Below are 22,093 nucleotides of genomic sequence, written 5' to 3'. Positions count from 1 at the left end.
GTTTTACAGTCTCCCACTATTATTGTGTTGAAGTCTAAGCCTCTTCAAAGGTTTCTAAGAACTTGCTTTATAAATCTGGGTGCTCCTGTATTGGGTGCATATATATTTAAAATAATTAGCTCTTCTTGTTGAATTGAATCCTTTACCATAATGCACTTCTTTATCTTTTTTCATCTCTGTTGGTTTAAAGGCTGTTTTGTCAGAAACGAGAGTTGCAACCCATGCTTTTTTCTTTTTTTCACCTGCTTGGTAAATTCTCTTCAATCCCTTATTTTGAGTCTATGTGTGTCTTTGCATGTGAGATGAGTCTCTTGAAGACAGCATACTGATGGGTCTTGGTTCTTTATCCAGCTTGCCATTCTATGTCTTTTAATTGGGCTGTTTAGCCCATTTATATTTAAGGTTAGTATTGTTATGTGTGAATTTGATCCTGTCATTATTATGCTAGTTGGTTATTTTGCAGACTTGCTTATGTGGTTGCTTCATAGTATCACTGGTCTGTGTACTTCAATGTGTTTTTGTAGTGGCTGGTAATAGTTTTTCCTTCCACATTTAATGCTTCCTTCAAGAGCTGTTACAAGGCAGGTCTGGTGGTGATGAATTCCTTCAGCACTTACTTGTCTGAAAAAGATCTTATTTCTCCTTTACTTATGAAGCTTAGTCTGGCTGGATATGAAATCTGATTTAGAAATTCTTTTCTTTAAGAATGTTGAATATTGGCCTCCAATCTCTTCTGGCTTGTAGGGTTTCTGCTGAGAGGTCTGCTGTTAGTTTGATGGGCTTCCCTTTGTAGGTGACCTGGACTTTCTCTCTGGCTGCCCTTAATATATTTTCTTTCATTTTGACCTTGGGGAATCTGATGATTATGTGTCATGGGGTTGATCTTCTTATGGAGTATCTTACTGAGGTTCTGTGCATTTCCTGAATTTGAATGTTGGCATCTCTTGCTAGGTTGGGGAAGTTCTCCTGGATAATGTCTTAAAGTATGTTTTTCAACTTGGCTCTATTCTCATCTCTTTCAGGTACCCCAGTCCATCATAGTTTTGATCTCTTTGCATAATCCCATATTTCTTAGAGGTTTTCTTCATTCTTTTTCATTCTTTTTTCTCTATTCTTGTCTGACTGTCTTATTTCAGGAAGATAGTCTTCAAGCTCTGAGATTCTTTCCTCTGCTTGGTCTATTCTGCTATTAATATTTGTAATTGCATTTTCAAGTTTTTGTAGTGTGTTTCTCATCTCGGGTCAGTTATGTTCCTCTCTTAACTGGCTATTTTGGCTGTCAGCTCCTGTATTGTTTAATCATGATTCTTGGCTTCTTTGCATTGGGTTACAACATACTCCTTTAGCTCAGTGAAGTTTGTTATTGCACATCTTCTGAAGCCTTCTTCTGTCATTTTAGCTATCTCAGCCTCAGCCCAGCTCTGAGCCCTTGCTGGAGATGTGTTATGGCCACTTGGAAGAGAAGGGGAACTGTGCCTTTTTGAGTTTTCTACCTTTGATCTTAAGGTTGCTGACTTTTGAATGGGGTTTTTGTGGGGTCTCTTTTGTCATTGTTGTTTTCTCTTTGTTTGTTTTTCTTTTAACAGTCAGGGCATTCCTCTGTAGAGTCATTGTGGTTTTCTGGAGTCCACTCCAGACCCTAGTTGCCTTGGTTTTTCCCGTACCTGGAGGTATCACCAGTGAAGCCTGTGAAACAGCAAAAATGGTAGCCTGCTCCTTCCTCTAGAACCTCTGTCTCAGGGGGGTATTGACCTGTTGCCAGCCCAAACGCACCTGTAGGAGGTGGCTGGAGACCCCTATTGGGAGGTCTCACCTAGTCAGGAGGAACAGGATCAGTGTCCCATTTAAATAAGCAGTTTGGCTGCTTTTTGTTAGAGCAGGTGTGCTGTGCTGGGCTCTCCAGGGCTCACAGGCTAGACTAACTGAGAAACCCAAACAGCCAAGGTGTTGGCCTGCCCAATTTTTGCCCCTGCTCCCCTCTTCCCAGCACTCCATCCCAGGGGGAAATTAGAACTCTGTTGGCCATAGAACATGGGCAGAGGTAGCTCAAGGCCCCAGCTGGGAGATCTTGCCTATAAGGAGAAGTGGATTGAGGTCCTACTTAAAGAAGCCTGGCCACAATCTGGCAAAGCAGCTGTGCTGTACTGGGGGAATGCTTTTTTGTCTGAACTCTTTGGACTCTCCAAAGCTGTCAAACCGTAACAGCTGAATCAACCAAACAGCAGAGATGATGACCTGCCCCTCCCCGCCGGGGGTCCATCCCAGGGAGAGATCAGAGCTCCATTTGGGGACCTTCCTTATCTGGACCATTTGGACTCTCCAAAGCCAGCAGGCTGGAACAGCTGAGTTAACTGGATGGCAGAGATGGTGGCTAAACCTCCTGCAAAGAGTTCCATCCCATCTCAGGCAGACTCTACTCTGTTGCTGTTGACTGGCTGGAATTCCAGGCCAGTGGACCTTACCTTGTGAGATGCCATGGAAGTGGGGCCCACAGAATGATGCTGCTTGGGTACCTGGATTGAGCCCCCTTCCTAGGAGTATGTACAGACCTCTTGCCTTGCCTGAGTTGCAGACATGTTTGTTGGGAATCCCAGAGCCAGGGTATGTGAAGTTCCTGGGGCTCTGTCTGTGCCTGAGCAGCTGCTCTGCCAAGACTCCACGCAGCTCTGTGTGTCAGACCCAAGGCGCTGGTGGCATGGGTTTACAAGAGGATCTCCTGATCCATGGTTTTCAAAGATCCATGGGAGAAGCATGGTTTCCTGGGTGGGGTCACTCTCTGCTTCCCTTGGCTGGGGGTGAGGGTTCCCTTGGCTCTGTGTTGCTCTCAGATGGGCCATTGTCCTCCTCTGCTTTTCTTCATTCTCCATGGCTCAAGTTGTTGGCCTAATCAGTCCCAGTGTGAGAATCTAGATATTTCAGTTGAAGGTGCTGTATTCACTCACCCCTTTTATTCCTCTCCATGAGTGCTGTAGACCACAGCTGCTTCTATTCAGCTATCTTGGTCAACTCCCTGCACCATTTGGCTTTTTATCATGACTTCTCTTCTCTTATATAGACCTGTTTGGTCACAATAGATCTATGTAAGATAAGATTTCAGATTATAAATCTTTGTTCTGACTTGGATTCCCTTTACATTTTATTTTGAATTTAATAATTTCATTTGGCTTCACTTACCACCATTGTTGGCCAGGGGCTCTGTCCCTGCAAATCTTCACCAACTACGTGGGAATCTTGCTATCTAGACCCAAATCAACTTTTAGGCTTCACTTATATTAAGAGGGAGATTGAACATTCATGAATCATTGAACTCTCAGAGAAACAAAACTGTTAGGCCAGTTAGCTATGCTCTATGTTCACCTGCATTTCCACTCAGAACATTCTTCTAGCTCTCCATCATCTCTTGCAAATCTCTTTCTCATTAGCCATCACTGGTCTGCATGTTCTTTAAATATCACCTTAGTCCCCCCTCTTTCCTAGCTCCCCCTGTGAGATGGCAGCTTGATTTCAGACTGTTGTGCTGGGTCTTGGTTAATATCCCTTTGAGGTGGTGTTTTTGTAAATACCTCCATGAAAAGACCACAGGGCCAGGACACTAATGATGGCTTTGGTTTCCTTACAACTTTAGATACCAATTGAATATGTGTTCTTTTGCTGGTTAACTAACAAATATAGGGTTGACAGTCATATGGCAGGTTCCTGACTCTAGATTAAAGTGATGATATACTCCAGGGCACTGATTCTATGTGATCAGCTGCATCTGGTTTGAGCAGACATTAAACTTTCAGGTGGCAGGAATTTTCATATGGCCATCATCCACTATATTGACTGGCATGCATAATGTCAATCGAATGGCTTCTGAATGAATAAACACACACTGAGGATAGTTTTAGGGCATATGTAGAACTTTAGACTTACTCCACATTCTATCAAAAGCTCAACTGTGAATTAATAAGATAAAATTGAAGTTTCAACCAAGAAAAAACTGATACATGTCAGACATCAAAGTGACTACGAACAGATCTCTATATGTGACATTACAATTATATTGAAATTATACCCGGGATTTAATTTTTATAGGTATTACTGAGTGATGACACAGAGAGGCCAGTGCTGTTGAAGAAGATTCTTATTATATTTCCTGAGAAAGAGGGGCATGCCACGCCATGCAGAGCCACAGGGGAAGCATTCAGTTTTGGTCTGGAGGCAGAAGGCAGGTGCAAGGGGAAAGCTTGTGCCACCATAGTCTCCAATGTCCAGCTGCTTCTCATCTTCTCTTCTTTTCTGCCAGCTAAGCCTGAGGTTTTTATGGGCACAGGATGGGGGGTGGGGTGGCCGTTGGTAGTTTTGGAAAAGACAGCATTAGAGCGGGAAAACAGGGATGTGAGTGCTCAATTTGGGCTATGGTATTAAGCTTTTCGGCTTGAGGGTGGGGGCTCTTGCCAGGGACCTGCCCTCCCAGAATTTCTCTGCCACCTGTCCCTATCAGAAAGATGCTACAAGATACATTTTGGGGGCTTGCTGAAGGTATTCACAGAAGGCTGGTGCCAGACTTATGTCTGAGCAAACTACAACATCTTGTGTCCTTTTCGTCAGTACAAAGAAATGAGTAGACTCTGCTATGGAGCAGATGTAGGTCAGACAGAAAAGATAGCGAGGATGATATCATCTTAGGTCCTGTCCAATAGGGCTACCTGGAAAAGAGTAGGTCCCTAGTTGTGAGAAGTTCCAGGTGAGCCCTGAATTCCTAGGGGCTGAAGAATTCATTTCAAGGGATCACCCAAAATAGACATACATCTACCCAGGTCAAGAGAATTGCAGGAGAGGGAACCTGAGTGATGGAAGCTTCCAAATCTCCACTGAAAAAAGACCTTTAAATATCTGCCAGTCCTAGGGAGACTGATGGCAGCATATGAGAATATCTGTTCAAAAAACCCTTTATTTCTTAAAACTTCTTCTTTTCCCTATTTTACCCTGAAAGTTTCCAGAAATGGTTAGCAAGCTAGGCAAGATGGAGATTGAGTACAGTACAGAAGGGTAGAGAAAGCATGATTTCTCTCCATTTCTACTGCAAGTTTCTAACATGAAGTGTATTAGAAACCTAGTTCTGATTAACTTCCTGGCAGAACGTTTTTAATTTCTGAGTTAAGGCTATGTTTTTTATTTAAAGTGACTGCATCCATTCTCTAAGAGCCAGCTGAACAGTAATAAGACATGCCCAAGTTTTCATCAAGGGATGGGAAACAATCAACAGAAGACACAAGGAAATATTCTGCCATTAAAACAGCTACAGTGCCTTAACAGAGCTGAGAAAAAACACGCTTTTGAAAAGATTTGCCACAGTGAAGAGAAGAAACTTGTAGAAGTTTCTGTTTTGTGTTTTCAATAAAAAAATCAAGGAAACACTGTCTTTTTGAATGCAAAATATTCCTTGAAAAAACTGTAAGTTGGGTTGTAGATTAAGAGGGGTAAGAAACCAGTGAATCCACTAAATAATCATGGAATTAAAATATCTAAAGAACCACATTCACATTGCAGAAAACAGAATCACTGAGATAGAAGACTAACTTGAAGCACCCTTGCAGAATGCGAGAAAAGACAGCAACAATGTCTATGGTTAATAAGTCCTTACTGAACACAAAACACATTACGGAGGAAGAAACTGAGACTTGGCAAGGTCACCAAGCATGCCCAGGCAAACAGCCAGTCGGGGACAGAGCAGAACCCAAACTCAGATTTGTCAGACTCCAAAGCATGTCTGTTTACTATTACACAGTGCTAAGTACAAAGACCTGACAATATTTAGATCTGAAGGAGAGTGAATGAAGGGCCAACTCACAGATGACAGGCGTTTAAAGGGAAAAAAGCAGAACAAATTGAACATTAAAAAAACATTAAAATAAAATAGAATAGTGTAGTTTGAAATTAGGTAGCATGATGCCTCCAGCTTTGTTCTTTTTGCTTAGGATTGATTGTCTTGGCTCTACAAGCTCTTTCTTGGTTCCATATGAAATTTAAAGTAGTTTTTTCTAGTTCTGTGAAGAAAATCAATGGTGCTTGATGGGAATAGCATTGAATCTACAAATTACTTTGGGCAGTATGGCCATTTTCATGAGATTGATTCTTCCTATCCATGAGCATGGAATGTTTTTCCATTTGTTTGTGTCCTCTCTTATTTCCCTCAGCAGTGGTTTGTAGTTCTCCTTGAAGAGGTCCTTCATGTCCCTTGCAAGTTGTATTCCTAGATATTTTCTTTTCTTGTCTGTTTTCTTTTTTTTTTAGACGGAGTCTTGCTCTTTCGCCCAGGCAGGACTGCACTGGTGCAACCTTGGCTCACTGCAAGCTCCACCTCCTGGGTTGACGCCATTCTCCTGCCTCAGCCTCTTGAGTAGTTGGGACTACAGGAACCCACCACGGCGCCTGGCTAATTTTTTGTATTTTTCGTAGAGACAGGTTTTCACCATGTCAGCCAAGATGGTCTCTGTCGCCTGACCTAGTGATCCGCCCGCCTCAGCCTCCCAAAGTGCTGGGATTACAGGCATGAGCCACCATGCCCAGCCATGCCTAGGTATTTTATTTTCTTTGTAGCAATTGTGAATGGGAGTTCACTCATGATTTGGCTCTGCTTCTCTGCTATCAGTGTATAGGAATGCTTGTGATTTTTGCACATTGATTTTGTATACTGAGACTTTGCTGAAGTTGCTTATCAGCTTAAGGAGATTTTGGGCTGACATGATGGGGTTTTCTAAACATACAATCATGTTGTCTGCAAACAGAGACAATTTGACTTCCACTTTTCCTATATGAATACTCTTTATTTCTTTCTCTTGTCTGATTGCCTGACCGGAATTTCCAATACTATGTTGAATAGGAGTGGTGAGAGAGGGCATCCTTGTCTTGTGCCGGTTTTCAAAGGGAATGCTTCCAGCTTTTGCCCATTCAGTATGATATTGGCTATGGGTTTGTCATAAATATCTCTTATTATTTTGAGATATGTTCCTATACTACAAGGCTACAGTAACCAAAACAGCATGGTACTGGTACCAAAAGAGATAAATAGACCAATGGAACAGAATAGAGGCCTCAGAAATAACACTACACATCTACAACCGTCTGATCTTCGACAAACCTGTCAAAAACAATCAATGGGGAAAGGATTCCCTATTTAATAAATGGTGCTGGGAAAACTGGCTAGCCATATGCAGAAAAGAGAAACTGGACCCCTTCCTTACACATTATACAAAAATGAACTCAAGATGGATTAAAGACTTAAATGTAAAATCGAAAACCATTAAAACTCTAGAAGGAAACCTAGGCAATTTCACTCAGGACTTAGGCATGGACAAAGATGTCATGACTCAAACACCAAAAGCAATGGCAACAAAAACCAAAATGGGTGAATGAGATCAAATTAAACTAAAGAGCTTCTGCACAGCAAAGGATGCTATCATCAGAGTTAATAGGCAACCTACAGAATGGCAGAAGAATTTTGCAATCTACCCATCTGACAAAGGTCCAATATCCAGAATCTACGAGGGACTTAAACAAATTTACGAGAAAAAAAACAACCCCACCAAAAAGTGGGCAAAGGATATAAACAGACATTTCTCAAAAGAAGACATTTATGCAGCCAAGAAACATACAAAAAAAAGCTCATCATCACTGGTCATTAGAGAAATGCAAATCCAAGCCACAATGAGATACCATCTCATGCCAGTTAGAATGGTGATCATTAAAAAGTCAGAAAACAACAGATGCTGGAGAGGATGTGGAGAAATAGGAACACTTTTGCACTGCTGGTGGGAGTATAAATTAGTTCAACCATTGTGGAAGACAGTGTGGCAATTCCTCAAGGATCTAGAACCAGAAATACCATTTGACCCAGCAATCCCATTACTGGGTATATACCCAAAGGATTATAAATCATTCTATTACAAAGACACATACACACATATGTTTATTACAGCACTATTCACAATAGGAAAGACTTGCAACCAACCCAAATGTCCATCAGTGATAGACTGGATAAAGAAGATGTAGCACATATATACCATGGAATACTATGCAGACATAAAAAAGATTGAGTTTATGTCCTTTCCAGGTTCATAGATGAAGCTGGAAACCATCATTCTCAGCAAACTAACACAGGAACAGAAAGCTAAACACCGCATATTCTCACTCATAAGTGGGAGCTGAACAATGAGAACACATGGACACAGGGAGAGGAATATCACACACTGGGGCCTGTTGGCAGGTCAGGGGAAAGGGGAGGGAGAGCATTAGGACAAATACCTAATACATGCAGGGCTTAAAACCTAGATGACGGGTTGATAGGTGCAGCAAACTGCCATGGCACATGTATACCCATGTAACAAACCTGAACCTTCTGCATATATATCCCAGAACTTAAAGTAAATTTTAAAAAAATAGAATAAAGCTTTCCTGAACTGGATAAAAAGTTAATTCTCCAAATGAAATGATCTTATCCAGATAGAGCATTGGGCAATTGATCTAAAAAATATAAGAACTATTTCTTTATACAGAAGTGGGGGTGAGAAAGATGAAAATAGGTAAAGAGTTGGCAAAAATGGTAGTGTTTCCTTCTATTAAGCATGTGGTGAAACAAGTATCCCCATTCATGGAAGTATCAGGTAGTATATAAATTATTGATCCTAAGAAAATAATCTAAAATGCAAGCATGAAATCATGTGAAGAAGACAGACATTAATTTTATAATCAGAAAAGATATTAAACATATAAAAAAGTTTACAAATGTAAGCAGAATTAAAATAACATTTTAATATTTAGTGTAGATTATTAAAATACAAAAAATACTTGCTTCCTATTCATACAGTCTCATGTCTGAGGCTTTTTTTTCATTGGTGGAAAATATTGTAGTATCCCCACAAAAATTCTAATAGAAAACCCTAAACACATTTTACATATAAACTAACAAACAGAGTAGGCCTGTGTTGAGGTTGGCAATATTCTTTGAATTCTTTGATATAACCCTGGAGAAGCAGGATAGGGCAACAGATGGTGGCTGGTCTCTAAGACAGAAGAGGTGAGTTCTCCTGTAGTTCTGCTATTTACTGTCTTATGCTGGGCAAGTCAGTTTCTCTCTCTAAACCATATACCTATTCAAGGATACCCTCAGTAAATATTTCTTGCCCAAGTCAGTTGGCAAAGCCACATAAGTATTAAGTGTTGGAACAAGGAAGGCTTTGTTGAGCCAGGATGCCTGGCAGATAATCAGAACATTTAGAAAAGGAGGAAATTCCAATTAGTGGAAACGGTGAGAAGAAAAGGAATGGAGTTCAGATCACATGGGAAGCTGGCTTTTCCTAGCCAGTACAGACAGAATATAGACAATAGAATAATATCTCAACTTTTTTTTTTTTTTTTTTGAGGCAGTGTCTCACTTGGTCACCCAGGCTGCAGTGTTGTGCAATCATGGATCACTGCAGCCTTGACCTCCTGGGCTCAAGTGATCCTCTAGCCTCAGCCTCCTGAGTTGCTAGAACTACAGGTGTGCACCCCCATGCCCAGATAATTTGGTTTGTTCTTTGTAGAGACAGGGTCTCACTATGTTACCCAGGCTGGTCTTGAACTTTTGGATCCTCCTGCTTCGGCCTCTCGAAATGCTAGGCTTACAGGTGTGAGCCACTATGCCTGGCTGACAATATAACATCTCAGCTTTCCATAATTATTCATAGTTTTATAATTTAATTAGTTATACATATTCTTATTTGGCTTTCCTGAAGATCTTAGAAGTTTGGAAGAACTGGTATCATCATTCTCCAAATAAAATGACTGAGGGACAGGTAATGTTAGATATTCTTTCCTAAGCAAGTAGAAGTTCAGGAAATTAAATTAGGCAAATCATAGTAATCTGATGGAAGATAATGAAAACAATGGAAACCAGTTTAAACTCAGAATTGAAGTGATGGAGATTCAGTGTTAAATCCCAGAGAAATGATTGACAGGAGGAGGTAATGTAGGTTTACATAAAAAGTATTTACATTCTGAGGCTGGATAATGGTAAATGAAAAAGACAATCCTGGGCTGGGTATGGTAGCTCATACCTGTAATCCCAGCACTTTGGGAGGCCGAGGTGGGTGGACCACCTGAGGTCAGGAGTTCAAGACCAGCCTGGCCAATATGGTGAAACCCCATCTGACTAAAAATACAAAAAATTAGCTGGTCTTGGTGGCAGGCACCTGTAATCCCAGCTACTCAGGAGGCTGAGGCAGGAGAATCCCTTGAACCCAGGAGGCGGAGGTTGTAGTGAGCCGAGATTGTGCCATTGCTTTCCAGCCTGGGCAACAAGAGTGAAACTCCATCTCAAAACAAACAAACAAACAAGCAAACAAACAAAAAAAATCTCCAAACAGCATTTTCAAAACTGGGTGGTAAATTTATTTCCCACAGTTCAGAAAGCATGAATGAAACAATTAGAACCATTCAAAGAGGAAATTGACTTGGCGATGTTCCAAACCTTAAAGGTTGATGATATGAAGATTTCACTTCTACCTCAAAGCAAGACCACACGTCAACCATTTTATATACGTAAAAATCTTCTCCAAGAAGACATTAAGAGGAGATTTCTAAACCTTATATACTTCAAGTCTTTGTTGGGCCAAGATGAATCAGAATAATTTGGAGACTGTCTGTTCTGACTGAGCTCAGCCAAGTCGGGGCTCAGAAACCAGCTCAGATTATGGTTAATGTTGGATACCAGACCTCTGTCAAACTAAGAGGGTCCTGGTGGAAGCTCCAGAGCAGGGCAGGCTGGGCCTTATCTCTGGTTCCTATAGGCACAACTGAGTCTTTTGCATGTTTATAAGGACAGCCTCAGGTATCTGAGGCCCTCTTTTTCCTAGGCAAGGGCTCCTCCACCCACTTGAAAGGTATTTTAGACATCTCAGGCAAATGTGCAGTTGTTTAATTCCACAACTGATCAGAGAATGTCAGGCAGTGTAAACATATTTTGAAAATGTTTATTTTATTTCTTTAAACACATATATATTTGCACTTGTAGAAAAATGTTAATAGAACTCAAATAAGTTTTTTTAATGAGTTTTAATAATGTAAATACACCTACCTATACACAAAAACTGCACACACACAGAGATTTACCAGAAAGAGGGCCCATTTTATTTGCTAAATGGGCGTGTGCTCAAAGACCTGTGAAGTCAATTTCCCTTTTCTGGATTAATTTGGGGGCTAGAAAGGGTGAGATCCAGTGGGGTCATGCCACCCATGAAATCCTTTCCTAATGGTAAGATAATTTCCTCGGTTTCTTTTTCTAACTAGGAACTTTCCAAGCAGGTGATATGCCAACCAAGTTTCTCTTTTCCATTTGGATTGCTCATATGCTTTCATTCAATAGTCTGTAGAATCATCTTGATCATCATTTGAATCAACAGTCTCCTCATTTATGGCTCCTGGGTGAGGAAACACTCTTCTTAGCAGTAGATTCATTTTGTTTTGTTCAACATCGAGGCAATGCCATAATCTTGTCTGACGTTTAGAATTAAGTAGCCGAGCAACAGATTTCCTTCTTTCTGATGATCCAATGGGTCCATTTGAGGTTTCTACAGTTATTACATGCCGCTTCATACTTCCTTAAAAGCACCATGTATCCCATGCTTAATCATAGTAAAAGATTAACTATCTTCTTGGAAATTCTTTAATTACATGGAAGTTTTGTGATATACCAGTGCTCTGAAAAGTTTTAAGGCAGAAATTCTGTTATTTCTGATAATTAAACATATTGTTATACAAGAGATGACAAATAGATGGAAGTAAATGTGGGTTTTTTCCATTTATTTTTTTGTTTGTTGTTGTGGCTTGTTTCTGGATACCTTTACTCGAGCAAGAGTACATACAGATGTAGAATCATCTAAATGTTTGGAGATAGTTTTTATGGTTTTTATAACTTTTTCCAAACTCTCCATTTCCCCCCAAACACAAATAAATTCCAAATTACTAACCTATTGAGCCTCTGCTGTAAGAAAACTGTTAGCTGTTGCTTTTTGTATGAGAGGCTCTTTCCTTCTCCATTTATACCCTTTCAAAGAAATTATAACTATCTATGTTGTATTTGGCTACAAGTGTAATGCTCTGCATGGAAGCATAAGTAGGTGGAGTTGATCGGCCATTATTTTTATTGTGGCAGATTTTTTTCACATTTACCCTATTTCTTTTCGAGAAATATGGTACTTTTGTCATTGTTTTCTTGGCAGTAATATAGAATGATAAAGAGAATATTAGAACAAGAACCAGGAAACCAGTTTTCCTTCAGTTTCTGCCATTACCAATCTAGACAAATTTCAGGGGAATCACTCAACCCTAATTGTGTCACAATTCTCTCATCTGCAAAATGAGAGTGTTGAACTAGATTTTTTCAGAAACCCAATTCTATGGGTGCACAATCTCATACCACTTTTTGTTTACACATTTGTGCTCTAGCAAGTTTGAAGTTCCTATTTTAATAACTGAGAGGATAAAAGTAACACAACTTTTTGTTGGAATTTCAGAAAATTATAGAAAAATAAAAGAATATAATTTAAATACTAAATATCACCCTTACACCAACCAGTGATAATTACTGTCAATATTTGTTATATTGGTTGCCAGTGTGTTTCTTTTGCATATGCACATGTGTTTTAAATCTCCATTTTGTAAATATATAAACATACGTAATTATAAATATATTATGTAGATGAATAAAGATATATTTATAAAACTTAATTATACTGTATATATGTCATAGCTTGTTGCTTTATTTCACTCATTATTATATTATGACTATATTTCTGTTTTGTTAAATGTTCTTCACAAATATGATTTTTAATGGCTAAAGTGTTTTCTTCTGGCATGATTCCCCAAAGACAGAAATGATCCAGTATATTTTAGCTTTAATTATAATATTTCTATAAATATTTATTTTTAAGATACTTCCTATTTGGATACTTAGGTTGTTGTAATTTTTGCTACTATAAATGATGCTGTGTGGAACATACTTGCATATGACTATTTGAGTACTTTTCCGATTACTACTTCAGAAGAGCATGTGAGTTATCTTTTGCTACACAAATTACCCCAACATTTAGTGTATTAAAATAGTCATGAACATTTATTGCACAGTTTTTGTGGGTCAGGAATTTGAGAGGAGCTTAGCTGGGTGGGTGGTTCTGGTTTAAGGTGTCTTGAGAATTATAATCAAGATGTCAGCTAGAGCTGCAGTCATCTGAAGGCTTGAATTGGGCTGGAGGATCTGCTTCCAATGTGGCTCACTTTCACTGACAGAAGGAAGGCCTTAATCCCTTACCTACTGGACTCTCCATGGCTATTTAAGTGTCCTCACAACATGAAGAGTGGCTTACATAGGGCAAGTAACCAAACAGAAGGCAAGGCAGGTGCTGCAGTCTTTTATGACATAGGCTAACCTTAAAAGTCATGCTCCATAATTTTTTCAGTAACATATTGATTACACCTTATTCAATATGAGAGGGGTCCAGTCAAGGATGGACATGAAATTGAGGTCATGAGAATCACTGGGGGCAATCTTGGAGGCTGGCTACTGCAGATGAATTCTTAAAAATTCCATTATGGGGTCATATTAACAAGTGATTTTAGAAGAAAAAAATTTTAATGATCATATTGTTTAATATATATTTATTCATATGTAAACAAAATGTGAAATCTTATGTCCTTCAGTTCTCTAGCCCTCTTGGTTTACCTTGCCCTTTTATATGTATATTTAAAATGAATGGTTGAATCTCCTATATATACAGGGATATTGTGAGAAACTCAGAATTCTTCTCTACCCAACAACCCAAAGATTTTACAAGTTTTACTGTTTTGGTCACCTTTTTCTGTAAACTTACAATTTCATTGACTTCTCTGTCTCTTCTCTGGATTTATTTTCCTGTAGTTGCTGTCCAATTCTCCTTCTGCTTTGTTATACACAGGCTATGATCCCAATTATTATTTTATTTCAAGTATTTCAAATAAAAGATTGTTGTATATAGTCAATTTTTATTAAATATTTGGGGTAATGAGGACAATTATAGTCCCACATGGTATTTAAAAATAACTCAAAGTTTAATATTAAACATTGCCATCCCAAAATTGTATTGACTGTGTCTCCTCTCAAGAGATTTACTGCTTGCTATTACCTTAAGCTCAAATTTACAACTTCTTGTTTTTTTCCTTCCCTGTTGCTTACTTACATTTCTTCTGTTTATTCTTGAGTCCTATCCTCAGTTTATTTGAGGAAACTAAAATTTGTTTGCTTCATTATGCAGAATAATTCAGTTTTGTTTCTAGCATAGCATTTTCTTCCCAATTTTCTTATAGGAAGTTACACCTTTGACACCCAAGAGGTCTACAAATACTTTTTTAAGGATGCTAAATGTAGGCCCCCAATCTCTTCTGGTTTGTAAGGTTTCTGCTGAAAGGCCCACAGTTAGCCTGAAAGGGTTCCCTTTGTATGTGACCTGCCCCTTCTCTTTGATTGCCTTTAAAATCTTTTTCTTTCCATTGACTTTGGAGAATCTGATGACTATGTCTTGGGGATGGTTGTCTTGTATAGCATCTCACAGGGGCTTTGGAATTTCCTGAATTTGCATGTCATTGTCTCTAGCGAGGTTGGGGAAATTTTGGTGGACAATAACTTCAAATATGTTTTCCAAGTTGCTTGCTTTCTGTCACATTCAGGAATAATGAAATTTATGACCAAATTTATGACTAAACAAATTTCAAAAAAACTGTTAGTCATAAATTTGGTCTCTTTACATAATCTCATATTTCTCAGAAGTTTTGTTCATTTTAAAAATTTCTTTTTTTAATGTTTGTCTACTTGTGTTTATCTGAAGGAGCAGTCTTTGAGCTCTGAGAGTCTTTTGTCAGTGTGCTCTCTTCTTTTTACTGCTTCCAGTTGCATTCTGAAATTCCTGTAGTGAATTTTTCATTTCCAGAACTTCGGTTTAATTTTTTCTTAAAATAGCAGTGAACACTGGCAGGATTCTGTCTGCAGAAGTTCTACAACAGGTAAGCAGGGTCTGCCAGTGAGAGAACTATGGTGATGGCCACTGGCAAGCACTTTGGCTGGGCAGCTGAGGCTGTGATGTAAGTGGATATGGCCAGACAGGGACCCTGGGAGAGGCTGGTAGACAGAGGGGTACTCAAATCAGACTGGTCCAGTTTCATGGGCAAGACAGCACAGCTCTGTCCAGGGCCAGTAGCTACAAAGGGCTGTGGGGATGGGTGCCCATTACCATGCTCCATTGCAGCTGTTCCTGTGCCAAACACTGTGGGCTCTGTACAGGCTGGAATTCTGTCTCTGCCAACTCTCCGGGAAGTTCTTGCCAGCTCAGATATTTGTGGGAGTCATGGGGTTTCCCACAGCTAGGATCCCAAAGGTCCATGGTTAGAGTGGGCCACTGCATGCCTATTTCACTCGCTAATTCCCTAGGAGCTGCTTGGGGCCAGGAATAAGTCTTGGTCCTTGGCAGTTCTGTGCAGGGTTCCCAGCTTCCTCCCCTTTCTGCCTGGGATCGGTGTCCTCCCGCTGTCCACTCTCAAGGCCTTGTTTCTGAAGATATTCTGAGTGAGTGTGCCAATCTACTCAATGGACTGGTCTCTGTTGGTGGGAGAAGCTCTTCTTGGCTATGTATAGTCAGCCATCTTGGCTTTCTCCTCTTCAATTTCTTGGGTAAATGTTTTATGGTTTTCATTGCAGAGATATTTCACTTCCCTGGTGAAGTAAATTCCTAGGTATTTTGCTTGCTTGCAGCTATTGTAAATGGGATTACTTTCTTGACTTCATTTTCAGGTATTTACTGTTGACATATAGAAATGCTACTGATTTTTGGCTGGGTGCGGTGGCTTACACCTGTAATGCCAGCACTTTGGGAGGCCGAGGCGGGTGGATCATGAGGTCAAGAGATCGAGACCATCCTGGCTAACGTAGTGAAACCCCATCTCACGCGGTGAAACCCGTCTCTACTAAAAATACAAAAAATTAGCCAGGCGTGGTGGCGGGCGCCTGTAGTCTCAGCTACTTGGAAGGCTGAGGCAGAAGAATGGTGTGAACCTGGGAGGCGGAGCTTTCAGTGAGGTGAGATCGCGCCACTGCACTCCAGCCTGGGCAACAGCGAGACTCCGTCACAAACAAACAAACAAACAAACAAACAAATGCTACTGATTTTTGTATGTTGGTTTTGTATCCTGCAATTAACTGAATTTACTTGTCAGTTCTAATAGTTTTTTTTGAGTGTGTGTAGTCTAGTTTTGTTCAAGTATAAGATTGTATCATCTGCAAACGAAGATAATGTGACTTCCTTCTTTTTAAATTGAATGCCCTTTATTTCTTTCTCTTGTCTGATTGCTCTAGTTAGGACTTCCACCATTAGGTTGAATAACAGCATTAAAAGTGGGCATCCTTGTCTTGTTCCACATCTTAGAAGAAATGCTTTCAGTTTTTTCCCCATTTAGTATGATATTAGCTGTGAGTCTGACACATGTGGCTTTTCTTATGTTGAGGTATATTCCTTCTATAGCCATTTAAAAATAGTTTTTATCATAAAGGAAAGTTGAAATTCATCAAGTGCTTTTACAGCATCAATTGAAATAATCGTATGATTTTTGTCCTTAATTCTATAAATATGATGTGTCACCTTCATTAGTTTACATACATTGAATCATCCTTGTATCCTTGGGATAAATTTCACTTGGTCATGATGAACGATCTTTTTAATGTGTTGTTGAATTCAGTTTGTTACTGTTTTCTTGAGGATTTTTACATGAATATTCATAAGGGATATTAGCCTGTACATTTCTTTTTTGATGTGTCTTTGTCTAGTTTTGGTATCCGGGTAATACTAGGTTTGTAGAATGAGTTTGGAAATACTCACTTTTCTTCTGTCTTCTTTAATAGTTTGAGCAGGAATTGTATTAGTTCTTCTATATATAAACAATTATACTTTAAGTTCTAGGGTACATGTGCACAACGTGCAGGTTTGTTACATATGTATACATGTGCCATGTTGGTGTGCTGCACACATTAACTCATCATTTATATTAGGTATATCTCCTAATGCTATCCCTCCGCCTTCTCCCCACCCCACATCAGGCCCCAGTGTGTGATGTTCCACTTCCTGTGTCCAAGTGTTCTCATTGTTCAATTCCCACCTATGAGTGAGAACATGCGGTGTTTGGTTTTTTGTCCTTGCGATAGTTTGCTGAGAATGATGGTTTCCAGCTTCATCCATGTCCCTACAAAGGACATGAACTCATCCTTCTTTATGGCTGCATAGTATTCCATGGTGTATATGTACCACATTTTCTTAATCCAGTCTATCATTGTTAGACATTTGGGTTGGTTCCAAGTCTTTGCTATTGTGAGTAGTGCTGCAATAGACATACATGTGCATGTGCATTTATAGCAGCATGATTTATAAACCTTTCGGTATATACCCAGTAATGGGATTGCTGGGTAAAATGGTATTTCTAGTTCTAGATCCCTGAGGAATCGCCATTGACTTCCACAATCGTTGAACTAGTTTACAGTCCCACCAACAGTGTAAAAGAAATGCTAGTGATTTTTGGCTGGGTGCGGTGGCTTACACCTGTAATCTCAGCACTTTGGGATCCAGCACCTGTTGTTTCCTGACTTTTTAATGATCACCATTCTAACTGGAGTGAGATGATATCTCATTGTGGTTTTAATTTGCATTTCTCTGATGGCCAGTGATGATGAGCATTTTTTCATGTGTCTGTTGTCTGCATAAATGTTTTCTTTTGAAAAGTGTCTGTTCATATCCTTCACCCACTTTTTTTTTTATTATACTTTAGGTTTTAGGGTACATGTGCACAATGTGCAGGTTTGTTACATATGTGTCCATGTGCCATGTTGGTTTGCTGCACCCATTGACTCCTCATTTAGCATTAGGTATATCTCCTAATGCTGTCCCTCCCCCATCCCCCCACCCCACAACAGTCCCCAGAGTGTGATGTTCCCCTTCCTGTGTCCATGAGTTCTCATTGTTCAATTCCCACCTATGAGTGAGAACATGCGGTGTTTGGTTTTTTGTCCTTGCGATAGTTTACTGAGAATGATGATTTCCAGTTTCATCCATGTCCCTACAAAGGACATGAACTCATCATTTTTTATGGCTGCATAGTATTCCATGGTGTATATGTGCCACATTTTCTTAATCCAGTCTAGCATTGTTGGACATTTGGGTTGGTTCCAAGTCTTTGCTATTGTGAATAGTGCCACAATAAACATACATGTGCATGTGTCTTTATAGCAGCATGATTTATAGTCCTTTGGGTATATACCCAGTAATGGGATGGCTGGGTCAAATGGTATTTCTAGTTCTAGATCCCTGAGGAATCGCCACACTGACTTCCACAATGGTTGAACTAGTTTACAGTCCCACCAACAGTGTAAACGAGTTCCTATTTCTCCACATCCTCTCCAGCACCTGTTGTTTCCTGACTTTTTAATGATGGCCATTCTAACTGGTGTGAGATGGTATCTAATTGTGGTTTTGATTTGCATTTCTCTGATGGCCAGTGATGATGAGCATTTTTTCATGTGTTTTTTGGCTGCATAAATGTCTACTTTTGAGAAGTGTCTCTTCATGTCCTTTGCCCACTTTTTGATGGGATTGTTTGATTTTTTCTTGTAAATTTGTTTGAGTTCATTGTAGATTCTGGATATTAACCCTTTGTCAGATAAGTAGGCTGTGAAAATTTTCTCCCATTTTGTAGGTTGCCTGTTCACTCTGATGGTAATTTCTTTTGCTGTGCAGAAGCTCTTTAGTTTAATTAGATCCCATTTGTCATTTTGGCTTTTGTTGCCATTGCTTTTGGTGTTTTAGACATGAAGTCCTTGCCCATGCCTATGTCCTGAATGGTATTGCCTAGGTTTTCTTCTATGGTTTTTATGGTTTTAGGTCTAACATGTAAGTCTTTAATGATTCCTGAATTAAATTATGTATAAGGTGTAAGGAAGGGATCCAGTTTCAGCTTTCTACATATGGCTAGCCAGTTTTCCCAGCACCACTTATTAAATAGGGAATCCTTTCCCCATTGATTGTTTTTGTCAGGTTTGTCAAAGATCAGATAGTTGTAGATATGCGGCATTATTTCCGAGGGCTCTGTTCTGTTCCATTGATCTATGTCTCTGTTGTGGTACCAGTACCATGATGTTTTGGTTACTGTAGCCTTGTAGTATAGTTTGAAGTCAGGTAGCATGATGCCTCCAGCTTTGTTCTTTTGGCTTAGGATTGACTTAGTGATGCGGGCTCTTTTTTGGGTCCATATGAACTTTAAAGTAGTTTTTTCCAATTCTGTGAAGAAAGTCATTGGTAGCTTGATGGGGATGGCATTGAATCTATAAATTACCTTGGGCAATATGGCCATTTTCACGATATTGATTCTAATCAATAGAAAAAGAGGGAATCCTCCCTAACACATTTTATGAGGCCAGCATCATCCTGATACCAAAGCCTGGCAGAGACACAACCAAAAAACAGAATTTCAGACCAGTATCCTTGATGAACATTGGTGCAAAAATCCTCAATAAAATACTGGCAAACCAAATCCAGCAGCACATCAAAAAGCTTATACACCATGATCAAGTGGACTTCATCCCTGGGATGCAAGGCTGGTTCATCATATACAAATCAATAAATGTAATCCAGCATATAAATAGAACCAAAGACAAAAACCACATGATTATCTCAATAGATGCAGAAAAGGCCTTTGACAAAATTCAACAACCTTTCATGCTAAAAACTCTCAATAAATTATGTATTGATGGGACTTATCTCAAAATAAAAAGAGCTATCTATGACAAACCCACAGCCACTATCATAATGAATGGGCAAAAACTGGAAGCATTCCCTTTGAAAACTGGCACAAGTCAGGGATGCCGTCTCTCACCACTCCTATTCAACATAGTGCTGGAAGTTCTGGCCAGAGCAATCAGGCAGGAGAAGGAAATAAAGGATATTCAATTAGGAAAAGAGGAAGTCAAATTGTCCCTGTTTGCAGATGACATGATTGTATATTTAGAAAACCCCATCGTCTCAGCCCAAAATCTCCTTAAGCTGATTAGCAACTTCAGCAAAGTCTCAGGATACAAAATCAATGTACAAAAATCACAAGGATTCTTGTACACCAATCACAGACAAACAGGGAGGCAAATCATGAGTGAACTCCCATTCACAATTGCTTCAAAGAGAATAAAATACCTAGGAATCCAACTTACAAGGGATGTGAAGGACCTCTTCAAGGAGAACTACAAACCACTGCTCAATGAAATAAAAGAGGATACAAACAAATAGAGGAACATTCCATGCTCATGAGTTGGAAGAATCAATATCGTGAAAAAGGCCTGCACCCACTTTTTGATGGGTTTTTTTTTTCTTGTAAATTTGTTTGAGTTCTTTGTAGATTCTGGATATTAGCCCTTTGTCAGATCAGTAGATTGCAAAAATTTTCTCCCATTCTGTAGGTTGCCTGTTCACTCTGATGGTAGTTTCTTTTGCCATGCAGAAGCTCTTTAGTTTAATTAGATCCCATTTGTCAATTTTGGCTTTTGTTGCCATTGCTTTTGGTGTTTTAGACATGAAGTCATTGCTCATGCCTATGTCCTGAATGGTATTGCCTAGGTTTCCTTCTAGGGTTTTTATGGTTTTAGGTCTGCCATTTAAGTCTTTAATCCATCTTGAATTAATTTTTCTATAAGGTGTAAGGAAGGGATCCAGTTTCAGCTTTCTACATATGGCTAGCCAGTTTTCCCAGCACCATTTGTTAAATAGGGAATCCTTTCCCCATTTCTTGTTTTTGTCAGGTTTGTCCAAGATCAGATGGTTGTAGACGTGTGGTATTATTTCTGAGGGCTCTGTTCTGGTCCATTGTTCTATATCTCTGTTTTGGTACCAGTACCATGTTGTTTTGGTTACTGTATCCTTGTAGTATAGTTTGAAGTCAGGTAGCATGATGCCTCCAGCTTTGTTCTTTTGGCTTAGGATTGACTTGGCAATGCATGCTCTTTTTTGGTTCCATGTGAACTTTAAAGTAGTTTTTTCTAATTCTGTGAAGAAAGTCATTGGTAGCTGGATGGGGATGGCATTGAATCTATAAATTACCTTGAGCAGTACGGCCATTTTCATGATATTGATTCTTCCTATCCATGAGCATGGAATGTTCTTCCATTTGTTTGTGTCCTCTTTCATTTCGTTGAGCAGTGGTTTGTAGTTCTCCTTGACGAGATCCTTCACATCCCTTGTAAGTTGGATTCCTAGGTATTTTATTCTCTGAAGCAATTGTGAATGGGAGTTCACTCATTATTTGCCTCTCTGTTTGTCTGTTATTGGTGTACAAGAATGCTTGTGATTTTTGTACATTGATTTTGCATCCTGAGACTTTGCCGAAGTTGCTTATCAGCTTAAGAAGATTTTGGGCTGAGACGATGGGGTTTTCTAGATATACAATCATGTCATCTGCAAACAGGGACAATTTGACTTCGTCTTTTCCTAATTGAATACCCTTTATTTCTTTCTCCTGCCTGATTGCCCTGGCCGGAACTTCCAACACTATGTTGAATAGGGGTGGTGAGAGAGGGCATCCATATCTTGTGCCAGTTTTCAAAGGGAATGCTTCCAGTTTTTGCCCATTCAGTGTGATATTGGCTGTGGTTTTGTCATAAATAGCTTGTATTATTTTCAGATATGTCCCATCAATACCTAATTTATTGAGAGTTTTTAGCCTGAAGGGCTGTTGAATTTTGTCAAAGGTCTTTTCTGCATCTATTAAGATAATCATGTGGTTTTTGTCTTTAGTTCTGTTTATATGCTGGATTACATTTATAGATTTGCCTATGTTGAACCAGCCTTGCATCCCAGGGATGAAGCCTACTTGATCATGGTGGATAAGCTTTTTGATGTGCTGCTGGATTCAGTTTTCCAGTATTTTATTGAGGATTTTTGCATCGATGTTCATCAGGGATATTGGTCTAAAATTCTCTTTTTTGGTTGTGTCTGCCAGGCTTTGGTATCAGGATGACGCT

This window comes from Nomascus leucogenys, chromosome 9, assembly GCF_006542625.1.
Source record: "Nomascus leucogenys isolate Asia chromosome 9, Asia_NLE_v1, whole genome shotgun sequence".
Taxonomy (NCBI): domain Eukaryota; kingdom Metazoa; phylum Chordata; class Mammalia; order Primates; family Hylobatidae; genus Nomascus; species Nomascus leucogenys.
Note: the sequence above shows the minus strand (reverse complement) of the source record.